Source organism: Eucalyptus grandis, chromosome 5 (genome assembly GCF_016545825.1).
Source record: "Eucalyptus grandis isolate ANBG69807.140 chromosome 5, ASM1654582v1, whole genome shotgun sequence".
Lineage (NCBI taxonomy): Eukaryota > Viridiplantae > Streptophyta > Magnoliopsida > Myrtales > Myrtaceae > Eucalyptus > Eucalyptus grandis.
The window spans coordinates 26,188,320-26,196,972 of NC_052616.1; the positions used below are offsets into that span (position 1 = coordinate 26,188,320).

The window sequence follows — 8,653 nt, forward strand, 5'->3', positions numbered from 1 at the left end:
GCCTCGCCGCGCTGCCCTCCCCGCGGCCGCTTTGCGCGGGTCCTGCTAATTTAATCGTATAGCATTGCTACAAGATGAAGAAAATCTCATTTGTCTTGCAACATTCTATTCCTAATTTAATCAGAGGGAGTGGTCTCATAACATGAAGTTTCAATTAAAGATGCCTTGGTTCTTCACTTATGTTCATGCATTGGATGACCAGTTAGTTTGTAGCTTAGTTTGTAGCTGTGGCATAAGGATATCACACTTTACGACTGCATCCTATTTAGTGTTTGAATTTTCTTGAAGTCATTGCTAGTTTATTTTACTGCAAATAGACAGGGTGAACATTGCCCCCTTGATCTTGTAATGCAAAATGATTGATACAAGGTGTCGGCAGTAGATTACTCTTAATTCTTTTTCACTTTTGTGGTTCAAACTGTTGGATTACACTTATAGTTTGTGTTTGATGTGTTCTCCTGTTCAGTGTGTTTTAACCGGATGCTTTGCCTTTTGATCATCCCCATAGATACAAGAAGCTCCTGTCTCGTGGTTGATCTTACGAAGGACTTCTTCTTCAGCTACTCATATGATGTTATGCGTAGCCTTCGAGGAAGAACCTGTGTGATCAGGAGTTTGGGCAGAGCCTCTATGATACAATGTTTGTTTGGAATGAATATCGACACGTGGAATTCGGAATAACCTCAAGAATACCTTGTGGACAGTCACGTTGGTACATGGGTTCTTTCACCAGGTATGGATTGTGAAGTACTTCAATCAGAATTTTTACTGAATTATTGTTATATAGGATGAAGCGCGAGGGCATAAAACAGTTCATATAGCCAGACCTTTTTAATGGGATAAGGCTTAGTTTTGTTGTTGCCATTCCGTTTAATCAATATTCAGTCTTTAGCTTACTAATCTAACTGTTAATCAATTAAAATGGTTTGTACCGAGAATAGCATCATGCAGCTAAGTTAAAAAGCATCCTCATGCATTTCAATAATAATTTGTGCAAGAAATCATGTACCTAACTGAGAGAATGAAAGAATGATATTGTGTTAATTGCTTCTGGGTCGTATCAAGAGAAGCTTTCTTTCTTGGGCAAGCAATTCCGGTTCACCCTGATTGCTAGACGCTCGCGGCATTACGCTGGCACCAGGTAATAGATTCTAGTTGGTATTCCAAGGAAGAATCTATCTGGAAAATAGCCGTGCTTTTCCATGCATCTATCTATCCTGTTTTCTTTTCTTTATTACTTTTTATAACAATAAAAATAGGCCACTCTTCCTCTTCATTTGCTCGTTTTATGCCGATCCCGCTAATTCATCTCTTGTGCAGATACCTAAAAAGAGGCGTCAATGAGAAAGGCAGAGTAGCTAATGATGTTGAGACAGAGCAGATCGTGATTGAGACATGGCGTCAATGGTAAAAGTCTATTAAGTGAATGCCTTATTTAATCTCTTTTCTTTTTATTTTTTTATTTTATAGATTTGGATTGTCTTACCAAGGACATTATCATTGGAAAATAAACTTCATTTTGTCTTACCAAGGACATTATCATTGGATTGTCTTACATATGAGTGTTAAACGCTTTATCTTATGAGTGTTGTACAGCAATTTTTATACAAAACAAGTTCCAATATAAACAGGGTTAACCCTGTTCCCGGACCGGAAAAACATGATGGGTTGGGAATAGGGTCCAATGCAAACAGGGTCGGGTACAGGGTCCAAAAAAAGAGAACCGGTTATAACAGAGTCGGGAACAGGGTCCAGGTTTAGAGCCTACCCACCCCGGACCCACCCTGGACCCGATCACCCCTAATGATGGCAGACTTTTTGATATGGATATTAATACCGATCCAATTCTAATGGAGTATGAAACAACAGTTTACCGTGATGGTGGGGAATAGTTTTGTTGGGTGTACAATGAACGCTGTCATGGCATATAACTGAGTAAGCAACAAAATAGTCTCAATTACAATGATTCTTTCAGGATAAAAATCAAAGCTGCAAAATTGCTTGATTTCTTTGCCATTATTGCCATGTCTTGTTTTGTCTTGAACCCATTTTGCTTCAGCTTGTTTATGTTGAATAGGTTATTCCAGAGAGAGTATTATGTGAAGCTTGTAATTCTTGTTCATGACAGAGATAATAGGAAACTTGTATTTCCACAACATTAAAGTTGAGTAAAAATGGAGTGATTTCTTATGTTAGACCATGAACTACATAGTGCTTGCCAGAAGATTAGCATTCTACATTTCCAATGCACACCTAATGAGAGATTTGATTTACTATGTTAGATCATGAATTACTTTCTATCTCCAAAGTTATGTTGAGAGGTTTGATTTACTATGAAAACTAATATGTTTGTGTAGAATTCTAATGTTATATAATTTTTTTTTTCAGTTTTCAATCAATGGATCAAGATAAAGACATATCAATGGAAGTAGAGGGACATAATGAAATGAGTCCACTCATGGAATTGCCATTCCATGGAGCTAATGAAGTGGAATCTGCAATCATAGGCGCGACAAACAAGGTGAGGGTACCTAACTCTCATATTGCTTCGGGTAAAAAGCGAGCTAATCAATCAGATTATTGGAATCATTTTTCGAGAATTATAGATGAGAAAACACAGAAAATAGTTAAGGTGAAGTGCATTCATTGCGGGATGGATTATGTGTATAATGTTGATCATGGAACCTCTACTATGTGGAAGCACTTGAGAAAGTGCAAAAAGTATCCTTGTACAGATAAAAAACAAATGTTATTTGCATCACGTGACAAAGATGTGGTTGGTGAGGTGGGGAAAATACTACTACTGATAGTGTTTTAACGATATAGAAGTTTGATCAAGAACGTTGTAGGCATATGCTTGCTCGAATGATTATTATTGATGAGCAGTCATTTTTCATGGTTGAGCATGTTGGCTTTCGCGATTTTGTTACTGAATTGCAACCCCTTTTCCATCATCTTTCACGATTTACAATGGCAAGAGATTGTATGAAGTTATATCTAAGTGAAAGTACTTGTTTGAAAGCTTACTTTGATAAGCTTAAATTTAGGATTGCACTCACAACGAATATGTGGAATAAAGGTGGATATGATTTATAACATTCATATTAATAAAATTATTTTTATCGGAAACTAAACATCTTTAATTAACAAAATTAACAAACTTAAAATTATTCAACCAAAAAAATTAACAAAATTAAAATATATTTCAATATATAAATAATATTTAACACTTTTGGTTCAAAAATCTTGATCCAAAAAATTTAACAAAGTCAATGGTTAAATTTTTACTAAATTGGATGATTCCACTCATACCTAATATATTGACTACATAATGAGGAAGGGTGGCAATTGGGCCGGGCCTGGTTGGGCCGGCACAATCAACTTATTTGGTCCCTAAGGCCCAAACTCCGAGCCTCGAAGGGATTCTCATAGGAATATAAATGACAGTTTGAGTTTAATAATATAGATCCAATAACTTCAACCCAATAATAATAATAATAATAATAATAATAAGAGTAATAAAGTAAATGGTTGGATTTTCATTGAATTAGGTGATTCCGTGCTTACCTAATATATCGACTTACATAATGAGGAGGGGGTTGGAATTGGGTTGGGCCGGGTTGGCCTAGCACAATCAACTTATTTGGGCCCCAAGGCCCAAACTACAGGCCTTGGAGGGATTCTCGTAGGAATATAAATGACACTTTGGGTTTAATGATATAGATCCAAAAACTTCAGCCAAAAAAAAAAAAAATAAATAATAAAGTTAATGGTTGAATTTTCACTGAATTAGATGATTTTGTGCTTACCAAATATATTGACTTACATAATAAGGAAGGTGTGGCAATTGGGCTGGGCCGGGTTGGGCTATGTCGATCATGCCCATCTTCTCTCGAGATGGCCTGGTAAAAGGCTCGGCCCAAATCGAATTATATGGGCCCGAAGGCCCAAACTTTGGGCCCATCTACTTGACCAGTGGCCATTGGGCCAGCAGGGCTTCACCAGTGGGCCTCCAAAAGCCCAAAAAAGGAAAGTTCCTCCTCCAATTAATCTCCCTTTCCATCTCAAAATTCTCCATTGCTTCACTTGTCAGATCGATCTGTTGCTAATGATCAATTACAATTGTAGCCATCAATTTGTCTCAAATGAAGCTGGAAAATTACTTAATTACACCTACATATTTTGTACATAAGTCAAATCAATTCTAAAACTTTTTAATTTTTGCTAATTTAATCCTAAGTCTTTACATGAAAATTTAATATACTCCTTCCGATTAATTTTCATCAAAAATCGTTGACGCGGCAGCAGGCCACATGCTGCCACGCAAGACAACTCTATCATTAGGTCACGGAAAAAGAGCTTTGTATTTCAAAATCTTGCAATTTTGCGTAGCTACATAAACTCTAGACTCTCATGGCTTGATCGGATTTGGTCTTCTCCCGCGAGGATGCGACAGATAATCGAACGTTTTCTTATGTGTAGATCCCATTAGATTCCGTTTCGACGCGTGCGTCAGGCGGTACTCTAGCTATGCAATGCCGGACAAGGCTCCTCCACGCAAGGATTTCGTCGTGTCATGCTGCTGCATCTTGGGATTATGTGAAGAAGTCGATGCTGGCCAAATCCTCGCGACGATGAGAGCATTATCACACGGTATGGACGACGCGTCAAGGCGGATGAGGCGAAGACACGCCATCGTCGGAAAGTTCATTTTGGTTTTGTTGACAAAGACGAAGTCGCCGACGCGGCGAAGACTCGCCGTCATCCGAGTATGCATTTTACGTGCGAACGCGAAGGCACCAAAAACCGACACGCGAATTCAAGAGGAGTGCACGTGCCCCTGATAAAACCATAGAAGACAAAAACATGGAATTGTAATGTCAAAACGCGTTCAATTTTTTTTAGAAAAATCTTCGTGTCACCATACGTCACCTCAAATCTTTCAAAAGTTTTTATAAGATATTGGAAGGTTCTTTTATTTTGGTTAAAAAGAAAGTTGAATATGACTAATTTGGTGAACGTCAAACAAAACAGCCTCTTGGTTTCGCATAATTCACACAGGCGTCAAACAAAACAGCCTCTTGGTTTCGCATAATTCACACAGGCATCCATGTATATGTATTAATCGATCAGCTTTCTTTTTCTTTTTCTTTTTTTTCTCCCTCTTAAGCCTAACAAAAGAGCTGCTGGCCAACCCTTGCCAACCATGAAGCCCTCACCCAGCCACCAACAGGGGTCGCCCAGCCCTTGTCTTTTGGCTGGCAAGGGTTAGTTGGCGATCCTTGTCGGACTTGGTAGGAAAAAAAAGAAAAATAAACAAAGTAGAAAATTTATAAAAAAATTGGTCACATCAACCCCAACTGTTCTATATAGCATTACTGGTGTCCACGTCAGTTATTTCCGATTAAATTTAGCCGGATAAACTTAATTGGTAACATATAAAAATGTTTATGACTCAATTGACACAATTAAAATGATTGTAATTGAATTGATCAAAATGCAATAAATTTAAGATTTTTTATATAATTTGTCCTCATAATGCGACTGTACTTTGTAAAATTGATTTGAAATAAGAACTTGAAATCATTATCTGTGTATTTCATTATGAAAAGATAATAGTAGTATTTATGCCCATAAATTCATGCAACCAGCCCGCAACATGGCCGTCCTACCAGCCCGACCACGCGTGCCAATAGACTACTCATGCCTGGCCGTACCACTGGCTTAGCCTGCATCGTACTATACCGAAACTTAACAATATCCCAGATTTCCTCCTCTTGGTACTTCGGGCATAATTTCCTTCAAAGGACTTCCAAATTGCAGGGAAACTTGATTCATCGAAGCTAGACATGTCGGGCTTTCAACCATGCATCCTACGACCATATTAGCATCTCGAGACACCGGCAATTCGGCGCCGGTGATAACGGGACCAGTAACTTTGGGGCGTTCCGAGGTCAAGATCTTCCTCAATGAAGAAGCTGCCCGAGCTACTGAGGCGAGCCATAGCCAATTGCCTTTCCTCCATGGCAGCCTTCGAAGCTTCCGGAGATCTTCGAGTTGCGCTTGAATTTCAATTCTTTCTTGGTTTTTTTTTTTTATTGGTCTTGCCAACCTGGTTAGAACATGCCCAGTCTTGATTTTGGTCGTAGATAATGGTGTTTGGAATCCTATAGAAACAATGGAAAGTCAAAGAAGAGAATGTTCTTCAAATCATAACTGATACGGTTGTTTTTCAAAGTATATATGGGTGGAGACATGCATTCAAAGTATGAGAGAACCAAGGCCAAAAAGGGCGTCATCTCAAACGAGCTTTGATATTTACCACTGGAAATAAAGATGTACAGCCTGCTTTCAAATCATAGGCAAAGAGTGTTAGTACTTGGATGCTTTGGATAATATGCAATGGGCGATATAGTCCTTGAATTTTTAATTTTACTTCTTTATTCATTTATATATGTTTTATTGATGTCTACCTTCTAATTAACACCCGATAATATCTACCCCATTAATTTTATATGTATATAGGCATGTCAACCAATTCTAAAATGAAGGGGTTCCACTAAATGCATTGATGGAGCATAAACGAACTTGTTCTACTATTTAATTAAATTCGGGTTTCGTCCCTTGAAAATTAATAGGGATATAATGCCATGCCTCTTACAAACAATCTAAGAGTATAGTAGGAAAAGAAAAGAAAAGAAAAGAAAAACGGAAGTACGGTGATGGAAAAATTAACGTATTCTCTTATTCTTAAAGCATAAAAAAAGAGACAATCACTTTTGCAAAAACGAGTCGGTATGAAACCACGGGACGACCCATAGAGCACATTCATGTGATGCGATTACTTAATCAATAAGTTAAAACCACCCACCTCCACCAAAAAGTCTCATCTTAGACTTTGGACCCTTACAATTACATTACTAAACAAATCTTGCAATTCACGCTCAAGACTAAGAAATTATCATCAGACAAATCAAAGGGAAACGATAAAATCATCATTGTCAAGTATATGGTATTGTTAGAGCATTGTTCTCTAATGAATTTGTCCTCCCAAAAATCCCTCAACTAGAACCCCCCAAAAAAAAAGAAAAAAGAAAAAGATCATCCCCTAATTTTTTTTTCTTTTTTGCTTTTATTTGACATACAACCAACTGCTTTATCGAAAGAAGACAAAAATGCATCGAGCAGAACCAGACTAAGCAATCCCGACCGTCCATCACGCGTTTAAGGCCTCCCGCGTTGGCCCGATTGGATGCGAGACTTTGCATGTGCCAACTTTCCCTATAAATACGCCCCTCCCTCTCTAACGGTCTCACAACGCATACCATACACTTCAGCTATAGTCCTTTCACTGATCCTTCGTCAATTCTAGCATTCCTAAAAAAAAAAACAACCACCAACCATGGCCGAAGGACACCACCATCACCACCACCGCAGCCACCACAAGAAGGATGATGCCTTCACAGAGCCTGGGGTCATCTTCACGGAGCCTACGGTCGATTACAGGAAGGAGGAGAAGCACCACAAGCACCTCCAGCAGCTCGGCGAGCTCGGTGCCGCTGCTGCTGGTGCTTATGCCTTGGTAATAATTATCATATTCTTTTCAATTCTTTTCAATTCTTTTCCCATTTTATAATTTAGATAAAATTTGCGTTTTCACCTTATTGACCTGAATCATCGGGTTATTAACGAGCATTGGATGCATAAGATCTCGATTAAACTCACGTATTTCAACTCGACATGATAATGGCATGCCATGCGAGAATGGATCATCCTTATAAATGAACAATAGTTTGAATTTAATTGATTTCCTTCACCCAACAGCTAGAGGAGTAAGATTTCCCTACAATAACAAAAAACATAATTGTAATCCATAGCACTATTTACCTGATCAAATACTTCTTTTCAAGGTGAATAAATTAATTTCTTTTTTCTCGAACTTATCCCATGCTTAGAGCTTGTATTAAAAAAAGTATACATAATAGAGAATTTTTTTTTTTTTTTTGCTCCTTTCCTCTTTACCTTAACTCATTTTGTTTCGTGAACGCCATTGCTGATTAATAATGTGCAAAATGCAGCATGAGAAGCATAAGGCCAAGAAGGACCCGGAGCACGCTCACCGGCACAAGATAAAGGAGGAAATAGCTGCCGCCGCTGCCGTCGGGGCTGTCGGGTTTGCCACCCACGAGCACCACGAGAGGAAGGAAGCCAAGAAAAAGATAAAGAGTCTCATCATGGCAAGAAGCACCACCATCACTTCTAAACCATGGAAGATCTCCGTCTCTTTTTGCTGCTATCTGCCTTGTTTATGTAATTTTATTTCCTTAGAGACTGCCTTCAATAGTCGCTGACACGCTGTACATTTGCGGAGGGTGGTTCTTGAATCTTGAATTCTGCTGCTTGTGAATGCTTCCCTGAGAGGATGAGCATGGGTGTGTTTGGGCTTTGTCTTGTACAGGTTGTATCTTGGGTGTTCTGATGATCTGATTCCTTGCTTTTACATTTCCACATATTGTTTTAGGTACGGTGATTATATTGAAATATTATTTTCCAAAACTAATTAGCACACAACGGATCCACGCCCGGTTAGTCAATGTCAATTAAATAAAACACGATGGCGTCAAATTTAAAAAAAAAAAAAAAACACTTGATC

The 8,653-nt window shown here is 38.4% G+C and overlaps 1 pseudogene; it reads left to right on the top strand.

The window, feature by feature from the left end:
• Positions 1 to 7,235: 7,235 nt before the first annotated feature.
• On the top strand, positions 7,236 to 8,352 carry LOC104431199 (annotated as a pseudogene).
• The last annotated feature ends 301 nt before the right edge of the window (positions 8,353 to 8,653 follow it).